The sequence below is a fragment of the Monopterus albus genome, unplaced genomic scaffold (assembly GCF_001952655.1).
Source record: "Monopterus albus unplaced genomic scaffold, M_albus_1.0 scaffold175.1, whole genome shotgun sequence".
Classification (NCBI taxonomy): domain Eukaryota; kingdom Metazoa; phylum Chordata; class Actinopteri; order Synbranchiformes; family Synbranchidae; genus Monopterus; species Monopterus albus.
In genome coordinates this window covers 720,703-744,703 of record NW_018128055.1, presented here as the reverse complement: position 1 = coordinate 744,703, position 24,001 = coordinate 720,703, and the positions used below count along the sequence as shown (strand labels likewise).

Genomic DNA, 24,001 nt, shown 5'->3' with positions numbered 1-24,001 from the left:
GTCTAGAACAATCTGGCAGCGTCCTCATGGGAGGACGCTGCCTAAATAGAGATGAAAACAGGTGCACATAATAACGAAACAGGTGAAACTAATGAGAGTGATGAAGAACGTAAAGAAAACACCAGAACTAAGGTGAAACAAAACAGGAAATGGTGTCAAAATAAAAGCCAGACGGGAAGCAGTGGAACCGAATCATGACATAATGAAAAAGATGAACACATTTGTATAGCGTCAAGCCACAGATTATATCACTGACCATTCAGATGCAGTTATATTTAGACCCTACAGGAATCTGTAAGACTGCACACCACATGCCTATACTCCTGTGGACTGGAGGTGCATCCCATCCATCCATCCATTATCTGTAATGCTTATCTGATAAAGGGTCGCGGGGGGCTGGAGCCAATCCCAGGTGACACTGGGTGAGAGGTGGGGGTGCACCCTGGACAGGTCGCCAGCAACATCTGGCATAGCTGCAAAACCACGTTACTACAATGTCTCATTCATCACACGTTACACACTGACCCCAAAAGGCATTTTTCCTATAAAGGATAACTGGAAAAGGAGCAGCTGTAAAGCGTTGAATACATACAGTATTTCTGAGTATCACAAACCTCACAAAATTACTCTTTTTATTACCAGAATTGGATTAATTGGGTCCAATACCATTCGGAAAGTCTGAGTGAATCATAATATACTTTTATTTTAGCCAAAAGGAAGTCAGCCTGCTCATCTGGTGGGAGACTCGGCTTGACACAATTGCACGTGCTCTATGGGGCCAAAAGCGTGGCAGCATGTAGAACATCTGTGTAAATTTTATGGCTGGAGGCATGACTTTTATTTATCCATCTATTTATTTATTTATTGAGGAGTATGTGCCACTGGGCAACTCTCATAGGAATGAATAGCCAACCATTCACACTTTCATTCACACCTACAGGAAATGCAGAGTCACCAGTCGCCCTAACCTGCAGGTCTCTGGACTGTGGAGGAGAAAACCCATTCAGTGCAAACCACTGCACCACCCGTGTCACTAGAAGTGCATTTAGTCAGCTATTATTAGTATATAACAGTAAGTAAATGCAGATTGTTTTCTATAAGAAAAAATACCCACTTAGTTCACACTTAGTGGACAATATTAGAAATGTATCTGACAAATACTCAATGTTTAAAGATAACCTTAAAGTGGAGTTACAGTATATTGAATGAAAACACCCATATTGGTGCTCATGTTGGCCTAAAGGTAGGCAAATGTAAATATATTCTGAGTAAAACATAGAATCAGCCAATAAAATACTCATAGCATGGACGTTGTTATGCATGCAGTGTCAAACTATTTCCCACAACCTTTCTTGAGAAAGTGGAAACGTCTCCTTACAGGTGTACAGTGTTTGTTTTTCTCTGCAGCTGTTACTTATTAGGAGATGGGAGTAAAACAAGCCATCTTGTCTGTGTATCTTTCTCATACGCCACTAATGATCAGTCTCGATCATTTCACAGACCAGATTGTGATGAAATACTGTAAGTCGCATGCAACATCTGCAGGGACGGGAGCATAGTCATAGTTCAGGCAGCTTGAAGAAAAAACAAAAAAGAGAAAGAAAGCAAATTCCCCAAGCTTGGCCTTCTTTACCAAAAACCCTTTTCTTGGCTTTTACATTTAGGTGATATGTATGTTGGAATTTGTACTCTACTACTCCAGAGAGAAAAGTACTCAGGTTAAAACCTATCTTGCCAGACATTTCCAATAACTCAGCTGTCTGGGGGCTTGATATGTCAGCATGTCTTCTGGTGTTCTTATCTTCACCCACACAAAACCTCCCAACCAATCACACTGGATTCTGGAAAGGAAGTTGAAAATGTCAAAGGCTATTAATACTCCTGTAGCCCTCTTTGTCGGCCTCTCAGAATGCTAATGGAGGGGTAAGAGAGGGCCAACCCCTCTTTTTTGTCTTTTGTATTTTAGGGGTTTCTGGGAAGAAGCTATGAATGAGAGTGTCAATTATAAGCAAAGTGGAATCTTTCAAAGACAAGTGTGGCTACAACTCACTGCCTAGGGGAGTGAGAACCATGTAAAGCCCTGTTATTTTAAGATTCAACCCTAGACCACCAACACAATAAGGCATTCACATTTGTAATAACAGGCTCTTGGCACTGTTTAAGCCTTGTTTCCTCCTTAATAGTAATGATATCCTGTTCTGCACACTTTCTTTGAATGGGTCTCAGGTAAAGCATGGGTGGGACCCTCTGTTTTATTTTGTCAAAATGATGGCTTTTCTTTGCCTATACATATAAAGGAGCTAAAGTATAGTCTTTCATGCACTTCCTACAGACACAGAACCCTTTCATGAAACTCTATATATATGCTTTACTTGAAGCAGTCACTGTGTCTAGCTTGAAGCTGCACTACTTTCACAGCACAGGTGCCCTGCTATTGTCACATTACCTTGGTTTGTCATTTGTTCCAAAGACTAAAACCTTACATGCTGAGGTTAGAGTCATTTAGGGCTTTTTGTGATCTCAGTGCAGCTTACCTCACATGACAGTAAGCATGTTGGTTGCTGGGCTTTTCTCAGAGCAATTGTTCCCATACCGCTTACTCACTGTCTGCAAGCAAACATATTTGTTAGATATAGCATGTTTTGAATCTACTCCAAAGTGCACCCTATCGACGTCAAGCACAGTTTTGCTTTGTTACTTCTACAAAGCCAGTGAGGAGCTCTGCAAAACACATGTAAAGAACAGGCTGCTGTACTCTCCCAACCACGTTCTATTTAAGAAACCTATCTGCATCAAAGAGTGTATCTGCATTATATCTATAATGGCTGTTTACATTTTAATGGATGTATTTTTTAAAGCTGATCTTCCCAAATCAAATTAGTCTCTGTAATGTGGAAAGCTTTTTTTAATCGTTCTTAGACACTTTTTATTAGTTTTAGTTTCACCTAGCACTCCATAGTTCTCTATAATGTTATGACATAAAGTCAAAAAGCCAAAGAACATAAGAAACACATTTAATATGGTAAATCAAATGAGCCACATATTTCTCTCGGGAGTTTTCTGGACTAAATCACCAGAAAAACTCGAGTACTTATTGAACTCATATTTGTCAAATGGCTCTCTGAGTATAGATGTACAGCAGATAAAGGACTACTAAAATGCTAACACGAAGAACATAATATACCAATTGTATATGATTACTCTGTTGCTTTGAATTCAGCCCAAGTGGTCATATATTGAGCATTCTTTATTTTTGAAATCAAATTAGGTCTTGCCATGTAAATGGGTTGCTGTTACAGCCATTTCCACTGCAGATTAACAAACAACTTTTCAGCTTGTGCTTGTTTTAATCTGCTTTAATATAACACAACATTTTCCTTCAGTGAGACGACACAAACCACCGGCTGCCACTGCCATCTCTAAAGAAAAACAGTCTCCAAAATGTTTTCATTACCACTGTAATGCAGTCTCACTCATTACTAGATAATGTGTACTGAAAGCACTGGCAAACACATCAAAGCCCAAAGATAGAGAAGGAATACTGTTGATGCCGGATTGGAAAACAAAGACACAAATAAATGATGAAACAGGAAATCCTTGTATATGTGTGTTCTTTCAGGAGTTTTTGATCTGAAATCTGACATCCTCGTGCCAATTGAAAGATTTCATTCCTTCTTATTTCTGCGGTTGTATTGAAAACAAAAATCATCTGTTTAAGTGGCTGTGTGGTCAAATACAACCAAGACTGAAGGGGTTGGTGGCTAGGGAAAAGATGCAATGCTTGGCACAGAGACACAAGCTCTTTTCACCCCTCCCCCAAATCCCTAACTTTGGGGTGTGCTGGAGGATCAACAGGCTAAGGTGCAAAGTTTTTATGTGATGTAAAAGATAAATCATGACCTTTTTTCCCCCTAATTTTTAAGTTTCTCAATCATTTTCCCAGATGATTTCCACTATGTACTGGGTAATAAAAAAAAAGAGCACCTCACTTGTCTCACTTCTCCCAGCTATTCCTCTTCGCTGACAAACTGATGATGGCAACGTGCACCAGCATCTTAAAATGGACATATGTCCAGGAGCTTGGTTTCAGCATGAGACCTCTGGCAGGGTGCATTCATGATGGTGTGGGTGTTCAAAGACAACCAGGAGGTATATCAATTAAGCCATCTCTGTCAGTAAAAATGGAGTGCCAGCTGAACGAAATAACAGGTCAAATGCAGGGGCGAAAGAATTGGATCGACATGGTTGCCTTCATTTACTCCACACAGTCTGTTGCAATGACCTCATTTCCTCCAGGGCATCCCGCTGGACATACCCTCTTGGATGCTGATCAATCACTCAGGGCTGAATGATGGAGTGTAATTTCCTGCAGACAAGACTATTTACTATATTACCTACACTTTCTTGTGTCCACTCCAGTCCAAGCTAGAGCTGACTAAACAGGAAACAGACCTCTTCTGTGCACCAGTAGCACAGATAAAACCCTAATTCACCTGAGTTTAAGAGAAATAAAAATAAACTTAAAAAAGGAAAAAAGACATTTAAAAAAAGACACAGCTCCACACCTCAGTCTCCTCCTCACTCAGGCTTTCCCCTCTGTCATTCAGTCTAGTATCTCTGTATCTCCACTTATTGTCACCACCTGTTACCTGACACACAGTGGCCCTCAGCCACAAAGCCACAGGTTTACAGAACAACAGCTTGCCCTATGCAGAGCTGCTAGGTCCACAGGGTGGTGTGGCTTTGGGTTTACAGTCAGCTATTGTTGTCGACACAATACAGAAGCAGAACCCTTTACTGTATTATAGCAATTGTGTTCTAAATGGCCATTCTGGGGCTATTCCATGCACCGAGGTGATTTCCGCTTGCTGAGTATCGTTTTTCAGCTTATTGATGTCTCGTTTTGTTAACGGAGGCATTCACGCAGAGGGTCAATGGTTCTTTTGGAACAGGTTGTCCTGTGTGTGTCTGTGAGAACGTGTCTGGAGAGGAAATACTACAGAAACATAGGAAAACAGCTTTTCACCTTTATCCCTTTGCTCGTTTCTCTTTCACCCCCTTTGTTTCTCCTGTCTGCCTGTGGAAAGATATTGCTTTTGTTTGCAGTGCAGAAACTGAAAGGGCTTATCTGAGCTCTAATCTAGTCACCAACTCATAGATGACTCACTCCTGGAGGACAAAAGTAAAACATTTTTAAATGCTAAAAGATTTATTGTTTGGGTTAGAACATTTTAATGTTTACTCTATTATACAGTTGGTGATAACTACCTGTCCCTCATTACATCACAATCAATCAAGCTGCTATTGTGAGTGGATGTAAACTTTATGCTAAGAAGGTGTCACTGTGTTATTAAATGTCTTTGACGTGCTTATTCACTGGTGAAGAGGTGATTGATGGGTGGATTGTCAGGTCAAATATCTGCAACGTCAATGTCTTAGAACACAGAACCCCCTTTGACCTTCGATCATGTGTTCCCACCAACATACCGCTACGAGTGTCACTCATGCTAAGTTGTACTTAACTGGTCTCAAATGCACAAAGAGCCTGCAAGGAGGATGAACAAAGCACTCAAATGTAAAAGGCAGAAGTCTGACCATTTGTTATTCCAGCTTTTACTAGCCATCCTTTAACAAACTTGTTTACATTAATGCTGCTGTAATCAATATGCTTATATGAACAAATAAATCAAGACAACTCTGCAGAGCCGCTCAGTTTTACAGTTGTAGTGTCTTGGTTACTGTCCACTGGGAGCACCAAGCAAGCCTTGAGCAGATACTCATTTAGATGAATCTCTTTTTAATAAGAACACACACTGACCAAAGTTCCTGTGAATTTGCTAGTGTTAGTGAGCCTGAAATGTTTAAGCTGCAGTTCTTTATTAAGATGTTCTACAACCAGCGAAGGTGAGAAAACTCATCTGCTTACAGCTCAACCATTCCGGATGCTACAAGTAACACTGCTGTTGCAAATCCAATGAATGGCTATTGCTGAGATGGTGACAACCACAGCAGTATAAAAGGATGGTTAGGTATACGGTCATGCCCTGGCTTTCTCTAGTACCGCCAGTTTTATATTGGTTGCCCCAAACATTTGGTTGGTTGATTAGTTGGTTGCAAAACATTTGTAGGAAAATGGCTTATCCTGCTTAAAAGCAGGGAAGACAAATTCAGTACTAAATTATCTTCTACTTATTTTTATCAAATTGTTCATAGGTTCTAACCGGTGTCTTTCTGTTCAAAAGCTTGCTTCCTGAAGCTGAAGTTGTGGTAGAAGCAGGTAGAATGTGCTTCTGAGTGCAGTGCTGAAGTACTTGAGTCCAGGACTCAGACTTTAGTCTGACTCAAGCACTGATTTTTAGGACTTGTGACTTGACTTGGACATGAGCACTGATGAGTCGTACTCGAGCACTGACTGACTGACTGCATTCGGACTTGGAATTTAGAGACCGGGACTCCGAGTTTTTTTGTAATAGGCCATAATAGGTGTTTAATGCGGACCTTGATGACTCGGACTCAAACACCGGGGACAGAAGACTCGACTGGGACTCAAGGTTTAATGACTCAACTACAACACTATCTGACTGAACCTAATGTTGCAAAATGGTCAATTTATTTTTATTTTCCCAATTCCACATCATTACAAGCAAGTAGTGGAGTTCACGTGTCAAAAATACGAGATTAACTGAAAGCCAAATGGATTTTCTTTCTCAGTGGGCAGTCTATTTCCATATGTGTTTGTGGCTGTAAAAATAAAGCCATTCATGTACAAATAACTCTTGGATTACAGACCACACTAAACCAAACCCATTCCTCTCAATTAGATCAAAGTTAGCATTTCAGTCTGAGAAATGGTTTCTAATCGGTGACATGGCTAAATGCTTTCGGGTGGTTACTTGGGTGGTGGCATAAACATACAAAGGCTGGACCAGGTTAGAAAAATACACTTGAAAATCTCTGTAAACTCATGTGGAATCACTCATTTAGCTAATTTTACAGGGGCTCACACAGCTTTTCGTCTCCCCGACTCATTTAATAGTCAACCTTTCATGTCTGGTTGTTCAAATATTGAAGGCAGTTAGGTTTACAAATATTTTGAAAATATGATTTGACCAGGCCTATAACATGTCATTTACTGAAAAGTCTGGAGCTGGCGCATGCGCGCACACACACACACGTCAAGTATGAGAACCAGCTGGCCCTGGTAACCTCTGGCAGCATGGCACTATGACTTCAGGCTTGTAATGCTGACCCCCGACTAGCTAGAGACAGCCCAGGGAGCCATGGGGACCAGAAATTAAAAATGGGGGGCTTCCTCCTCTCATGCTCCCTAATTAAAGAGAGTCACATTCCTTTATCTGGGGTAGCACTTTTGGAATGGGAGAGAATTTCATCAACAATTTCAGTTTTCTCACAGAAAGTGTTGTAAGAAGCCTGAAGGCAATTCCATCTTTGCCTTGATAAACTACATATCTGCAAGTCTTTCAGAACATGGCCATGACATTATATGCCACTAATAATCAAATTCCTTAATATGGCCATGCATCTGAGAGCAGAGCAAGCCTGTGGTTTGTTTAGTTACTAGACAATGGGGTGAAGGGGTTGGTTTTTCCCTTTAATCTTGATTTAACAGAGGCTCTATGTCTTGACATGAGTGTGCTTCTAAAAGATGCAGAAATGAATGAAAATTTATAAGCGTGAGGCTTTGGATGACCTCTTGAGTGAGCCAACATAGAGATCTGACACTACTAAATAAAGAGCTGAGATACTTTCTCTTCTCAGACCAAGATGTCTGTGATGTTGAATGAATAATGACTCCTCTGTGGTGCTGCATGAAAGGTTTACTATTAGTCGATATTTTGTTCCTGAGATTATTACAGCAGAGTGTGTGTGTGTTTAAAAACTGTGACATGATCATCTACTTAAATCTACTTGCAAAAAACACCAAGAGCCAAAACCATACAAATCAAAAAGCTTTATGTTAGCATCTGCCATCATATTGATTTCATGGGAACTCAGTGGAGAGGTCTAGTTCAAAGCTGAAACTGCACGTGTGGAATATTTTTATTATAAGATGGGAGGGGGATAAAGATGTAACAGTGTTCACATCCAGCACTGGAAATGAGGCAAAACATCACCAGGGATTTAGAAAGAAAGAGTGAAATGGAAAGGTGAAAACTATTGTACCATTTATTCAATTAGAGGCTGGAGTTGCACCAGTGTAAACACTAGCTTGATGAAAAAGTGATCACAGACTCTTGACAAAAGAACTGCCAGTGTGTGGCCTCCATACTGGCTCATGTTCATGGCTAGTCGCCACTCAAAAGCACAGGGATCTCTAAATCCCCTTTTCTCAGTAGACTTTATACAGACCACTAGTACCTCCTGTATTTATATACACACATACAGCACTTAAGGACTGCTGGGGAGGGGACAGGGGTCAGAGGTTAACAAGAGTCTACAGCCATGCTAGCATCTTTTTTGAGACTGTACATACTGTAACCCTCTGATGGTGTGGCACATCGTAACCACACACACTATAACTCCCATGTCCCTGCTAAAATATATTTATTACTGATGTGATGGGATTTCTCCAGGGATCACCTTGAGCTGTAAAACTGATAACGGCTACTAAAACCCAAAGACAAAGTAGAAGAATAGATGTACTTATATAACTGCAGCAAATCAATGTACATCTGAATCAACCTAGAAAGTCACTTTCGGCTTTTCCCGTTTAGGGGTCGCCACAGCGAATCGTCACACTGATGACTCACATGTTGACATTTGGCACATGTTTTACACCGGATGCCCTTCCTGACGCAACCCTGACTCGAACCCGGGCCGCAGCGGCAAGAGCGCTGGGCCTTAACCACTAGCCTACCAGGGACGGCCAATGTACATCTGAATCAACCTAATTGTCGCTAATTCTGCTCAAAATGCCAAACAGCAGGGTCGTTTCAGCTGCTGCTAACTAACCTTAACCCTAACCTTAATTCCATGACTTAAACTGATGACAGGCCAAATTGAAACTCGCTGTTGTTGGGCTTGTGTGCTCAATGCAGGGTGGAGGAGAAACACACTCCAGCAGAGCACCACCGTCTGCACTCAGACAAACACTGTTTATGAGATAAAAGAAGCATTACTCCAACACCACTGAATAAATCAGTGAAGTCCACTTCACTAATGTCTCTTGGCTGTCTTATTGTGTTAGGCAAAAACCCAAAAACACAAAGAAATGTCAGATGGGCAAAGAGGTTCAACGTCACTCCCCCCAATGTAATGTTTCACTTTAGACATCATCATACTGTAGGTGTATTGTACAGATACCGCCCAACAGCACAAATGGACACACACATTTGAAAACGTGTTCACACATAAATGAATGTAAACATAAACACATGGATAATGGAGCAGAGGAAATCATCCAGACAGCGGTGCCAAACACAAGGCAGGGACAGTAGACTGTTTATTCATTACCAAGGTGGGTCAAGGTGAACTGAGCTTCAGTACAGGAAAATGTGATTCAGATGTGTGGGAAGCAGAGGTATACAAAGTTTAGCACAACATGCACATTAATTGTGCTTTGGAAACATGTATAATTCTATGAGAGAGTGAGAAAGACCCAAATCAGACATCATGTCCTGGGTGCTGACATGGAGAATGAAAAGAAAAGGAACAGAAAAGGATCAAATGGCACTTAAACATTCAAAAGGCATCAGGCTCATCCTTCACAGTCAACAGATACTCATAAAAGGTAGCTGTTGTCCACTTCAATAAACTTCAGGAGTCCATTTCTGAGGTTTTCGAATAGAGCAGAGGTGTTTTTAAGGTTATTTATATGATGAGGATGTGGCAGAGAAGTACGTCAGAGTAGTTCAGGACATGTATGAGAGGAGTACGACAGTAGTGAGATGTGCTGTAGGTCAGACAGAGGAGTTCAAAGTGGAGGTGGGGCTATATCAAGGATCGGCTTTGAGTCCCTTCTTGTTTGCTATGGTGATGGACAGGTTGACAGATGAGGTCAGACAGGAATCTCCGTGGACAATGATGTTTGCGGATGACATTGTGATCTGGAGCAGGTGGAGGTCTGCTCTGGAAAGAAGAGGAATGAAAGTCAGTCATGGCAAGACAGAATACATGTGTATGAATGAGAGGGAGGAAAGTGGAACAGTGAGGCTACAGGGGGCTGAGGTCAAGAAGGTGCAGGAGTTTAAGTATTTGGAGACCAGCTATGCTGTATGGGTTAGAGACTGTAGCAGTGAGGAAAAGACAAGAGGCAGAGATGGAGGTAGCAGAGATGAGGATGTTGAGGTTCTCTTTAGGAGTGACCAGGATGGACAGGATTAGGAATGAGCACATCAGAGGGACAGCTCAGGTTGGCTGTTTTGGGGACAAGGTCAGAGAGGTCAGATTGAGATGGTTTGGACATGTGCAGAGGAGGGATAGTGGTTATATTGGTAGAAGGATGTTGGAGATGGAGCTGCCAGGCAAGAGGTCAAGAGGAAGGGCAAAGAGGAGATATATGGATGTGCTAAAAGAGGACATGAAGTTAACTGGGGTGAGAGTAGAGGATGCCGAGGATAGAGTTAGGTGGAAACTGATGATTCGCTGTGGCGACCTCTAACGGCAACAGCCAAAAGATGAAGAAGATTTGACATTAGTGGGTGTGAAGCGACATTGCTGGCGTGCAATGTTGTGTGGCATGACATCATTAGAGTTTGTCAAAACTGGATTTCTGCAGCCCTGATTACAAAAATGTATGCAAAGCATGAGCAGCATCAACTGATGTGCCAGACTCCCAGAGCCTGAAGCTATGTGCCATTTTCCAAGAAGGCCATCTACCAGCCCCCAGTCCTTCTTCTAATGTTAAAGAGCCTCTTTAACCCTGGTAATCATTTTAAGATGTCAAAAAAAGAGCACTGCTTTTCTGGGCAGAGCATCTATCACAACTGATGTCTGCAGCATTCTAATGGATGAAAAGCTGAAATGATAAAGGGGCTAGGTCAAAGCAAAGAAAGGCCCTTGCACCTTGAAATCTTTAAAAGCCCTCCTCAAAGCCCATGCAAGCATCTCAACTGGGCACCACCCTTAAATTTGGCTCCACTGCCGGTGACTGCCAAGAACGTAATTGATTGGGGCTGACCAATAATACTTTGTATGCAAACACTTTAGGAGGATTGTGATGGTTCAACAGCATTTCTAGGAAAGGCCGTTGGCCTCTGGGCAGTTTATTGGCTCTCTGTGACCAGCAGGAGAGGTGAAGCAGTAGGTTGACATGTAATACACACTGACAATGGGCCCTGGCTTTCATTTAGGTCTGCAATTACTACATTTTCTACCATTAAGTCTCAGAACAACAGAGAATCAAACAAAAACCCTTATACTGAAGCAGGGGACATAACATCATACTCATTCTAAAAAAAAAAAAAGCACTGCAGTTAGTTGATGCATAGATGAGGACAGAGTGTATACCTGTATGCACGAGGAGAATGGTAAACTTTTGTAATGCAGCTTGAATTAACTCAGAGCGCCTTGAAAATAGAACTATAATTGTCAGAAAGGAACAAGTCTCAAAACACACAAACCCTGCAGGTACATACAAACAGCCAAAGACCAGTGTGACAGGCCCTCCAAATATTTAGGGTAAATGTCTATATAGTCTACTGTAAAATGTACACTACCAGTCAAAAGTTTTAAAACAGCCCAATTTTTTCACTTTTTATTGACACTTAAGCAGTTCATGTCTGGTGAACGACTTTAAATGGTACAAAGCAAAGAAGTACAACTAAAAAAGTTAATTCCTATAAAACAGGCCTTTTTCAGGACAGTGGAAGCAACTAAAGCTTTGACAACTGGTACAAACAACTGCTGGTGTCCCAACGTTTGCTGATGACTTAAAACAACTAATTCTCTGTGAACAAAGGCAGTGCTGGAGAAGACTGCTCCTGCACCCTCTGAAGCTTTATGTGGAAAAAGGCCATTTACAAAGGAAGTCAGAGCTTTTCAGGGTTTCATCCTGTAGCAGGATAATGAGCCAAAAACACCCCAGAAAACCCCCCCGGGCTGTGCAGAAGAAAAGAAGCCGATTGTAAACTTCAGATGATGGGATAGAAGCACAGTGTCCAGACTTTCCAGGTGAAGAGTGAAAGCAAAGCAACCTACAAGTGCAACACATCTGTGAGAATGTCTGCAGCAGTGCTGTCTGTCCAACAGTGTTTGATTTCACCTGTAGAAAGACTGACACGTGTGTTGGATTACACTGATGCCAACTGGGAAAATGGAGGGGTTTGAATTGGGAGTGTAGGCTATGTGGTTCTTCTGTGCTTGTACATGTTAAAACATACCTGTGTTTGTTAGTGTGCATCTGTTTTAAGCTTGTAGTTCTATGTAGATCACTCCCATGTTACTATGACACCACAGAGAATTTGGGGAGAATTTGCTACAATATTTTTCTGCTTCACTTCGTCTCTGGACATGTCCCCCATCCATCTGTCATGTGTCGAAACTACAAACCCCTTGCCGCCTCTCCATGTTCCCACACATGCCGGGAGATGGATGAATGCCTCTTTCAGAAATGACTGCGAATTAAGAACACATCACCTAATCTACTTTATAATGAAGTTGGCATCACAAATAATTTGACTTGGAATTGACCAGGTCATCCATTAAGATGCAAATACACCTCTGCAAAGATGACCAATAAACACCTCTGCAGATCTGCTTGCAAACGTAATTCCCCTAATCTGCATGAAAGAACAGAGTGAGAAGAACACCTGTGGATGTCTGCTTGTATATATTCCATTGTTTAGTAGATTGTCAGAAAATCTATCATCTATTTTCATAACAAAATGGTCATTACACTCATATATCAAGCAAAGATGGTTTAATGGTTGTAGCTTTTTAATTGTGATGACTTCCAGCTTTTCTCAGTTTTAAATAATTCTACAATGAACATCTTTGGGTTTTGCACTGCTGAATAGACAAAAAGCTTCTGACAACTTCTGGACTAACCATTTAGATTACTGGTTTGAAAAAATAACCAATTAATGAACAACAACAACTAAATTTGGCAGTTTTAACTAAAGCTGTAACTAAGGATTATTTTCATTGTGATTAATCTGTCATTTGTCCTGCTGACAAGTCTAAATCCTTGAGCCAAAGGTGATGTCATTAAATGTCAGAAGATCAGCCAGAGAATAATAGTAATACAGTATAACTAGGGAGTCAGATGTGGAAAAAATCTGGTAAAAATTGATGCAATGAGCAGAAGAGTGGATTTTACCTACATGGGTCTGTACCACGTCGTTATGCACATGTATTTTGCACACAATCCACTGAGTGACACGAGAGCAGCAACATGAATGAGGATCTCACGGCCTCCCAAGACCCCAAATCTAAAAACAACCACGTGAAGAATTAGTGCTTCTTTACCCCCAGTGTTACCCCCTCCTGATCTGAAAGTGGAGATTCTCCTCCATGTTCTCAAGTGCCAATAGACTCAACAAGCCCTTATTTAGGAGGCGGATGAGTGTGTGAGACTGGGTGATGGAGGGATGAAGGGGTGGTGAGACAAGGATATAAGGGAGGATTAGATAGTGAAGGTTTATTGGTTTGGTCATGACCCCTGGGCTTTCCCTGCCTATAAGACTGTCCCAAGGGATGTCCATGCTGCAGAACCAAGAGATAGAGCCCTGTGATAAGGCCCCCGAGATTTTGCCCTTTCCTGCTGTCTTACAACCACGAGGGGGGTAAAAAGGAGCACATAACTCTACACCTCCTATTCCCCCCATTCCACACCAGCTGCATTCCTCTAATGCCCATGGGATGGGTTTGTTCAATTTTCTCAAATGGTTGCATATGTTTCACACATGTATACTACAGAGCTCAGTACACAGAGACACCTTGACACATGCACAGACACAGGCACAGTCACACTCTGATCTCAGATTTGATGGATGTTTGAGGCCCGCTCTAAGTGTATAACGTGTGCCATATGAAGCTGCGGCCCCAGAGCAAGATGACTCAATCGCTATTTGAGTATATAATGACAATCCTATAGACCCTATCCATTTAGAATAGCATTTCTAAATGCATTTATGTAGAGAGCCCATAGATGGGAGGGATGGACCACACACTAATCTAAGCTCAAGGTTTGCTTCCTTTAAGAGATATTATCTCTGTCTACAAGATATGAGATCATGGAAGCTGAGTGAATTGTGTGTGAATTCTACTTTACTCAGCCTGCTACTGTCAGGAGCTCACGCTAGCAAAAAGCTTTCTCCAGACACGAGGCTGATGTCAAGACAAACAGTGCAGATGAATCAGTTCCAGTACCATCTGTGAACTACCACCATGAACCTAAATGAAATTAACGGAATCAAAATCAAACTGAATTGAGAGTTCATTATCAATATCCAGTGCAACATCATAATTTTATACTCAGTGAAACAACAGTGTGGCCCATTTGTTGAATGTATAAACATTTTTAAGTTCCCAAGATACTGAGAAGCACTTTATGCAGCATCTGTAGTAAATGAATCACCTTAAATTAAACTGCATCAAGAGATCATAATCAATATCAAGCCCTATTCATACGCTGTCAGTGCAGGTGCGTGCAGCAGTCTGCAGTAGGCTAACACTGGCCATGATAACTCAATTCTTCCATGGAAAAGCCTGAGTCACAGGGTGAACATCCTCTGTTACATGTCTGTTGGAGTCGGCCGTAAGTTCACGGTGATTAGGTTACGGCCGTACCTGCTCGCCTTGCATCCCCCAGATGAAAGTGGTTAGGACAGCTCAATTAGGAAATTATGCTTGATGTTTCTAATCAGGCACTCGGATAGAACAAAGAAAAAGACACCCACCCTGGCCCATGGGGCTGGAAAACACAAGTGTGTGCGTGCTTATACGTGTGTAAACCCTGGATGAGCCCCAAACCCCTTACCAAAATCATGAACATCAGTTCAGTCATTCTACTTGTGCAAAGGTATAACACTACTCCCCACTGCCTCCCTCGTTTTCCCAACACTAATTACAATTCTGAAGATAAATATGGTCTTTATTAACAAACTGCAGATTCTACGTGAAATATGACTAACTGTCATGGTCACAGTTGCTGCAGTTGTCCATAAGGACCTCTCTGCAGGTTTACATAACTAAACCACCCTAACTAAATAGAAAATATTATGTTCAACCCAAACCCTTTTGCATAAATAGCTCTGCATGGGGCTGCATTTCTTTTATGGACTTAAGCTCAATCAGTGTGTGTCAGGGTTTTCTTCTGACCCGAGTTCAAGCAAGAGAAAAGGGTCATTTAAAAAACCCACAAAACCCAACTGTTGTTTTAACCGTTGAAGAGATCCTGCCCACAAACCAGTGTTCTGTAATCGTATCCACTTTTATGTGCTTGTAAAGCCACGTTTTCACACCGCTGCACCGCCTGTTTGTGCAAACACTGGAAACAGAAAAGCTAGTGTAGTATTTTTATCAAGAGACGCAGAGTTTAATTACACAAGTCTGAATTTTGTGATGCGATCTGTTGAGATTGTTTTAAAGAGGGCAAAGGCAGTCAAAAATCATAAGTAATGGGCCATCAAGCTAAAAGTGTTTTTCTTACATTATATTAGTTTAATTCGGAATCGTGAGCATTAGCCCACTATACACACGCTGTATAAAAACAATAATAAACGGGATTAAATTTGAACTAGCATGTGATTCCAATATTTATGCTTTTGAATGCACATACATCAAATTGCGTTGCTCCAAGACAGTTGGCCTGTAACCTTTTCACAGTGTAAATGTCTTTTTGGGATCATGTTATCATAATCACATTGGGAAACCTTGAATAAATTGACTACAATGCACAGTGTTGGAACAAACTGAGCAGAAAAAGCGGCAGAGGTTGTTCTTGGGTCACATTATGAACGTGAGAGGTCACTGTTAATATCCTCTGTGGGGGAGATCATGTCACTCCGGAGGGGGGAAAGACTGGCAAAGAGCCATGAAGTGTCAGTTTGTCAGAGCTTCACCTCTCTGTTCTCTTCTCCAAAGAAAAGAGCAAAAAGACTCAAAGCCAAGTTAACTGTACTCACTGCATTAAACACAACTCGGCTGTCAAGTTGGGGGAAATACCGAACCAATCCAATCCTCACCACCTTGACTCCCCCGGCTGCATTTTCACCATCAGTTCCTGCTGTTTTCACCCCAGTCCGCTGTCTCCCTGTCCGCTTCCCACAAGGGCAAAGTGCTGTTCTAATGAAATTGTTCAACTTGACTTTGGAAGCACATTAAAAGAAGGGGTGGACAACTGCTAACGCAGCTTCTGCCAAGATGAACAAAATCGGCCAAAATAAGTAGGCTGCCCTCCTGGAAGCTCAGCTCAGATACATACACTTCAGCAAACACACAGTCCATCTCCGTTCTGTCGACACATAGCATTTGTCTTTCTTTTCTCCCTGTATTCACATAGTTTCATTCCAAGATTCTTTTAATGATGTGGATCTAGATCGATCCTTCCACCACTTTGGCTGAGACAGCAATATTCATCGGCCTCAGCTGTATTTTGTGTTAATAGTACTAGGTAACACACTGAATTAAGATGGGAACTAGACAGCGCTAAGAGAGTGCAAACCTCCACCAAACAGTTGTTTCCCCATAACTTGGGTCTCTGAGTCTGTGTGGATTAATTCACTAGATTGACTGGAGTCTGAATCTTTTGCATGAGACAGGAGAGTAAACTCTCCCATCAAAAACAAGTCATAGGTATGAAAGTACTTCATGGACACACACATAACACTAAGTTTTAAACTTAGAATGTATGAAAGATGGATTGGATTTATTTCTAGCCTTTTTAGGTGCATGACAATGTCAAAAAAGTCCAAATTCATGTTGAATTGGATGGTCATGGTGGCTCCTTATGTGTGCTTATAACTGCATACATTTTTCAACTTTTATTATGGATGCATTTGTGAGATGGCTAAAGGGATGTAAATAGGATTGTATCATGATGAAACTTCCAACCTCTAATGCTGACACAGTCTCACATGGTCATAGCATCGCTGTACATTCATATTCTTCTTCATTTCTTTATATTCTCGTGTTGTTGCAGCAGCTTTGGCCACTGCAACAGCACATCTTCATTTCTGCGTTGTCAAAATGACCCAAGATCTGTGTTCCTCTGCATTCATATACTAATGTTTTCCTCACAGAGAATGGAGGAGGCCCAGTGAATGAAGTCTGAGTCATGGGCCTTAAGGGCCAGTCGACCTCTCCCAGGTGCCTCGTATAAGCACCCAGGGCAATGGGGTAAGTGTGATGATGTTATGGGATTATTTTCATAGAACTGCAGCATGCCTCTGCTGCCATGAATTATTCAACCCCCATCTGTGCCGTTGGAGAATGCAGTGTTTTTTTGGGAGCTCAGCCAAAAGAGTGAGTCGCTCTTTTTCTAGGAGAAGGAGATTAAACGCTTGTTGCCTTTTTATGGCACGTCAGCTCAGACGTGTTCGGCTGCCAGTGCCTTGTCCTCAGTAAGCTGTTTAAATTCACGACGGAGCTTACTGCTGCCATAGGCGGCCTCCCCTCCACCATCACCATGCACACACACACGTACCAGCGTCTGCAGTGTGCCACACACACTCCTTGTTGTCTGCTGAAACAGCCAATGTGCCAGGTTTGCTTCTCTGCCAGCTCCTTCTCTGAGCACTTAGAAGGCTGAATGTATTGACAGGGGACGTCAAAGACCACCAGGAAAATGGATGACAAAAACCACCAAAGAAGTGCAAAAGTTGCCAGATTTGCTGGCTTGTCAGCTCAGTACTAAGTGTTACAAACCCCACACTGACAGCACACCCACATACAGGTATTTTAATGCTTCAGTTGCGACAGAACTCATTTGTTTCCCAGTTTTCTGCAAAAAAAGTTTGAAAACCCTAAAAGACATCAATGTCATGCTTCAACAGAACATAATTTTGTGATGTGAGACCAGATGCGGACAGGTGAAATTGCTTGAAAAATAGAAATAGTCACAAAATAAGCTCAAGGGAAAATCCTCGTTTTTGTTTTATCATTAAACTGAAATACGTCTTGGGAAACATAAGTGCTTTCACAACCACAGAGCAGCACATCTGCCATGTCTGGCATGGGTCTTATGGTGCACATCACCATTTTCCAGCACATCAGGAGTGAAAGCGGTCCGACTGGGTGAGAAATTAAGATGAAAGTCACAGCTGATAGTCAGTCTACATTAAGTAAAACAGATGAGGGTCTCTGTCTCCTCTCTCAGTCAACCACAAGAAATGATCAGAAAATATAAAGTTACCTTCAGCTAAATCTCCACGAGATGGAACAAATTTGCTCCCATACGTATTCACTCGCTGGCACTAAGTGCTTTTATATCTCACTGCATTAGGAAACATATTTGGTAGCAACATTTCTGGCCTGTAAGTCCAAATAATTCTAAATATTGGATTGTGGTGGTGGGACTTGAAAGAATAAGCACTGTGGTAAAGGTCCAATAATATAGTTTGAGAAGACTGAAGATTACAATAGTTGACCAGCTAAGAAAAACCAACTGCCATTAAAAATAGCTAGTTTTACCATCTGCAAACTAACCATTGCACAGAATATGAAGAATATTCAGGAGTCATCTACAAACGGCAGAGCCAGCACAAAAACATACTCAATGAACTTTAGTGGAGTTATTCTGCATGAAAGTGCCTTTCAATAAGAAATTCAACAGTCAATTTTGACATATCTGTACTCCATTTGAGTATTTTCATTTTATGCTACTTCATACTTTGACTTCACTTTATTTAAGAGGCAACTATTGTACTTTTTACTGTACTACATTATCTAATAGGTTAATTGCTTTTAAGAATCAGATTAACAGAATAAAATAGGTATAATTATAATACTTTTATTGATCCTCAGTGGGAAGTTCACAAACTACCCAGAAGTATGTAAAGCCAATTCAGATTAACATTAACTCTACTTTACCAGCTGCAACATTAGTGATGAACACATTAATGCACCAATAATCATAATCTAATTACATAATATGTCATTCTGGTTAATGAGTACTTTAAATATATTTTGATGCTAATACTTTCGTACTTTTACTTAATTAATATCTTGAATACAGACTTTTGCATTTTTTGTGTTATTTGATAGAAGATTCAGAGTATCCTATTTCCACTAGTGGTTAATTAACTATAGTCATGGACCATTATTACTATTTAATGAAAGGGAAGGGGGATACAATTTAAGGGGTCAGTTAAATTTAAAAATTCATGCTATACGTACAACCAAAAAAAGATTTTGTATTTCCATAAGTGGGGTAAAACTATGGAATAACTTAAGTGTAGACATAAAAAACAGTACTAGAATTGACAAGTTTAAACATAAATATAAAGGTATGTGTCAACTTCAAAAACACATCCAAGTAGTATTCCAAAGCAAACCAATGATGGTAAGATGATGTCATGGGGTAGGACTGGATAAGTCTGACTTCTTCCTACTCCATTCAAGCATGTACTAGGTATAAGTAAATTGATATTAGATTATGTGTAAAATTATGTGTGTTGTCATATCAACTGTTTTACATGCTTGAAAGAATAAATCAAATCAAAATCAAATCAAATTATTAACAATGTTTGGTTCGCCTTTAAATTATTACTCTTTCTTTGGTACTTGATACATACAATAAAATTATACTGTCAGTCGGGGCTGTGTTGTAAATTAAAGGTAACAGTATGACTTACAGTTCTCTTTTGAGTCCTGGACAAGGTCAACACTAATGTCTGCTCTGGTCTGAAGCCAACCGCAGTCTTCATCAGAGGACACACACCGGTTTCCAGGTCATAGGGAGGTCTATCTGACTTTAAATCCAGCTCGGTTTCAAACACAATCGTGTCCATGGATGTCTTACACGGGTTAACTCGGAACTAGCTAAAGTCTAGATAATGCTAGCCGATAATATTAGCAAGCTAGCTAGCTGTGTAGCTATCATCTTTACTTCCGCTAGCTTAGCGGCTAGCGACCACAGATAAACCTACCTGGCTAACGTTATGACAAAAACACATCCAAGTAGTATTCCAAACTGACCGAAATTAGCCAGGGGAAAGTATTTTCCTCCCATAATAGGACATTATCCGTAGTGATGGCTGTCTGACACCGATGCTCCGATACAAGCTAATAAACTCGAAGCAACATTTTCCTTGAACCACTGCTTCGAAGCTTGTTTTGGTGCGGAAATAGACACCGATGACGCCCGAAGCAGAAACTGGTTCATTCTTAGTGAATCAGGTGACTGGTTCAAACCAGTGTGAAAAATATTGCTTCCTGATAAAAATCTTTGATCACTTACATAATCACACCCTACCATCCTAGCACATCTTCTGTTTCCCCAAGCGCGCCTTCTCCCAACTACTGAGTTTTTAGAATCAACCCACTGACCAATCAATCAATCTTTACAAAAATGTATTTACATCATTCACATAAACCCTATTTACGCTCATCACATAATTATTAAGACATTGTTTTGCTGTCTCCTGTTTCGCCACTAGATGTCACTGAAACAAAGCTTTGAATGAATGAACACATTTTCGAGACAATTGATGAAGTGGTTCAATACTGGTTCATTGCTTCATTTGCACATCCTTAATCATCTGAGGTGCGTGCGGCCCAATTTTCCTGGTCCCTGTTCCTCACCTGCACCTCATAACAGGTGGACTACCTCGCACAAACACTGACCCTGGGCAAAACCCATTAAAGACATAAAGATGTTGTCTGTATCTTTATTTTAGTCAACTGTTATTTTGACCTTTCCTTCTCAGCAGGTTTAATGTTTGCATAATCTCAGATTATATATGTTATACCTTATTTTTATTTCTTTTTATGCATAATACATATTTAATGTCTTTTTTCCATGTACGGGGATAGTGTTAGTTTTCAATGAGACACCTTGTTTTCAGTTGTTAAACTTAAATGAATAATACTTACATATTCCTAAATTTGGGATTTGGAGATACAGTGGGGGAAGAGATGTAATTTTAGGAATTTTTGAGGAGATTCTTTTTTTATTTTATTTATATTATTTATTTATTTGGTGGAAAACCTCAAACACAAATTATGATTCTAAACACAGTATTCTTAGATGTCTTAAAACACGACTAGAGGGGTCTTTACAAGAGGTTTGGATATTCAGCTCCATCAAACAGTTTTTTACTTGTTAACATTTCAGTACAATTAATATAATCCACACAGTCAACACTCAAGGTAAATGGTTATGAAAGTTCCTGATGAAAGTCAGGCTATTTATTAAACCTGCCATAACTGTTGACAGTGTGCAGGAGTTATTCTCCAGCTCAAGTGTGTGTTGACTACCTTTCCTGGATGACTTGCACATTTACAAAAAGGTCTAATAAACATTGTTCTAAAGGCAAATGTCCTGTAGTAGCAGGATGTCAACACTAAGCATAAATTGATCCAAATGTCTCCCTCTCTGTGCTTGTCATTCTCAGGACTCAGCTGCAAAAATGTATGTGGAGAAAAATCTGACAAATAATTAGTGAGTGATACATCTATACTGTACAAAAACTAACTAAAAGACGGTTCCCATAAACACGGACAGGCGCTAATTACATATCATAAAACCATACAGTATTTTACAGCATTTCGTGTTGGCAGTACTTTTAAGGACTTCATATTTTTTTAGGTTTTTCTGTATTGATAACAATTTCTCTCTCTCTCTCTTTCTCATCTGGTGTCCTTCAATCTTGTGTTCCCTGACTGTCCAAAAATGTGCAAAAGCTTGGCTGATTTACTGAGTGTCACACAAGTCGTGATCTCTGGACTTTACAGACAGCCAGTGGCAGTAAAACACACTCCCCATATGTAACCCACCTCCTCCACTAATGAAGCCCACAAACCAGGCTGTGTGACAAACAGCAATCACAGCTGAGAGAGCAAGCCGTTTTCATACGGTCTCTGGAGGGAGACCTACGGGGAGAGGACCCTGGGACACTCTGACATACATCAGGCACGACAGGGAGGCCCAAGGCCCCATGCATGGTTTGAACAGGGTCAGTCCCTGAGGTCCTCAACTGCACAGGTGCGATGGAGTCACAGGGAAAGGGGTTAAAGTCAGGCTTCACTGCAACTGGCTGAAAATGGTTTTGTCTCTTTATGTTTTCTCTTCTGCGTCACACTGTGGGAGAGAAAAGAGTTATGTTATCCCCTGCTGTGATCACTGACCGTTGTTGTTACTGGGGCCTGTTGCAGTTTTGGATCTGTATGTCTGTATAGCAGAGTAGCTTTTCTTGAAAGAAATTTCTAGAGATTTGGGGTTATTAAAATAACAAATTTATAGCATTGCACAGCCTTGGTAACTGTATTTGCTCTAGCCACTGATGGATCTATAGTTCAGCTATGATAATGGCTTCAGCAAATTTGTCTCTTCGTTGGTATTTTATGTTACAACGCCTGTGTTTAATTGCTATAATACTAAACTTTATTACCAAAGTGAGGCAAGAACAGTGAATTCTGAAGTGCCATTATTCATGTTTATTTAAACAAACTCATTCAATTTAATATGTTCTCACCTCATTACACCTCTATTTCAGTGTGTGATTCTAAAACACTTTATAAACTGGACACAAGATGTGGAACAGGCTATTATGAAAAGATTAATCAATTTCAAATGGCGCAACAAATCATTTAGGCAAAAAAAAGAACTGAGAGTTCCATTGGAAAGTGAAGCAACAGATGCTGAACCAATCCCAGGCAGAGCCTGCCAGTCGAGGGTTTAGTAGAATGATTCCCTGGCTGTTTTCCCCCTGATCTTGCAAGGAAAGTAAAATCTTTCTCTGGCTGCAGATTAAGGGGAGGGGGTGGGTTCTACCTTGCTGATTCCTTTTCATCCTAATTTCTTCTCCATCTGTCGGCTCAATCAGCACCTCAGAGATGCCAAGCTCTCTCTATCCACTCTTACACCTAATGGATAATGCAGCACCTTTACCCTCGACATGTTACGCACTTACAGCATCTGACCCATCCCGAGTTCATCCTGCTTTGCTCCTTAACTGGTTCTGTAGATACAAGAGGAGTCAGATGACATTTCCCAAGATGCAGATACGTGTGATAGTGGCTCCAAAAGGAAAACATTAACTTGCAAAAAGTTTTTCTTTTTCCCTTTGGTGAGGTAAGGTTTCGATACAAGGGCCTGTTCAGACAGCAGTCTGTTAATATTCACAAGAGGACATGTTTTAAATGATACAAACATCAGTGGAGTCCTACAGCAGTTTGTTTCCCCTCACATTTGTTGAACTTGTCACGTGAAGTCAAATGTTTGCTGTATAAATTAGATGGCAATCTTATGTATTATTTCAACTTGATGCAGCAATATGTGCTGCAAAAATGTGTAATTATAGATACAATTTGTTAAATTGTGTTAATTCAGTCCTTGGGGTTTTTTGTGTTTTAGCAGAAGTATGCCTTTGGGTAATGAAGTCTCTCAGAAAATATTTGGATTGCAGCTGGTCTTGAAAGCAAAACATTCTCCCAACAGAGCAGAATAAGACATTTTTCAAATGCAGACTAAGCTGAAGCTTAATTTAGGAGCTGGATTTCACAGTAAACTCAGATGCCCATTATTTGACATACTGAATGTTTCATTGATCCACTAAGTTAAAGTTAAATAATATGCTTAAGTAAATAATAATATAAACTGAATTGTTCTTACACATCCACAAATTAATAAATGGACTTTGAAAAGATATTCTTACAATGACTGTGTAGACTGAGGCCAGTCTCACAGAACAAAATTCACAACCTTGTTTATGAAACAGTCACACAGTCCAGGCAATGGAGAAAACTTTCATTATGCATATACACATATTACCAGACATATAAATAAATACACAATACATACATAGATATATGCCAAGATGCACATATAAACATAAATGTATACACATATACATGCTGGTACATTTTATCAATACAA

General features: G+C 40.6%; 1 protein-coding gene across 6 annotated transcripts in view; it reads right to left on the bottom strand.

Moving 5' to 3' along the window:
* Positions 1-20,385, bottom strand: part of meox1 (mesenchyme homeobox 1) — a 62,307-nt gene extending 41,922 nt beyond the window's left edge. For 3 of the 6 annotated variants that reach the window (XM_020616576.1, XM_020616574.1, XM_020616575.1), the window contains exon 1: positions 19,758-20,353. The gene's annotated coding sequence lies outside the window, so the exon portion shown is untranslated. The other 3 variants (XM_020616577.1, XM_020616578.1, XM_020616580.1) reach the window with 3 other exon arrangements.
* Between the last annotated feature and the right edge of the window lie 3,616 nt (positions 20,386-24,001).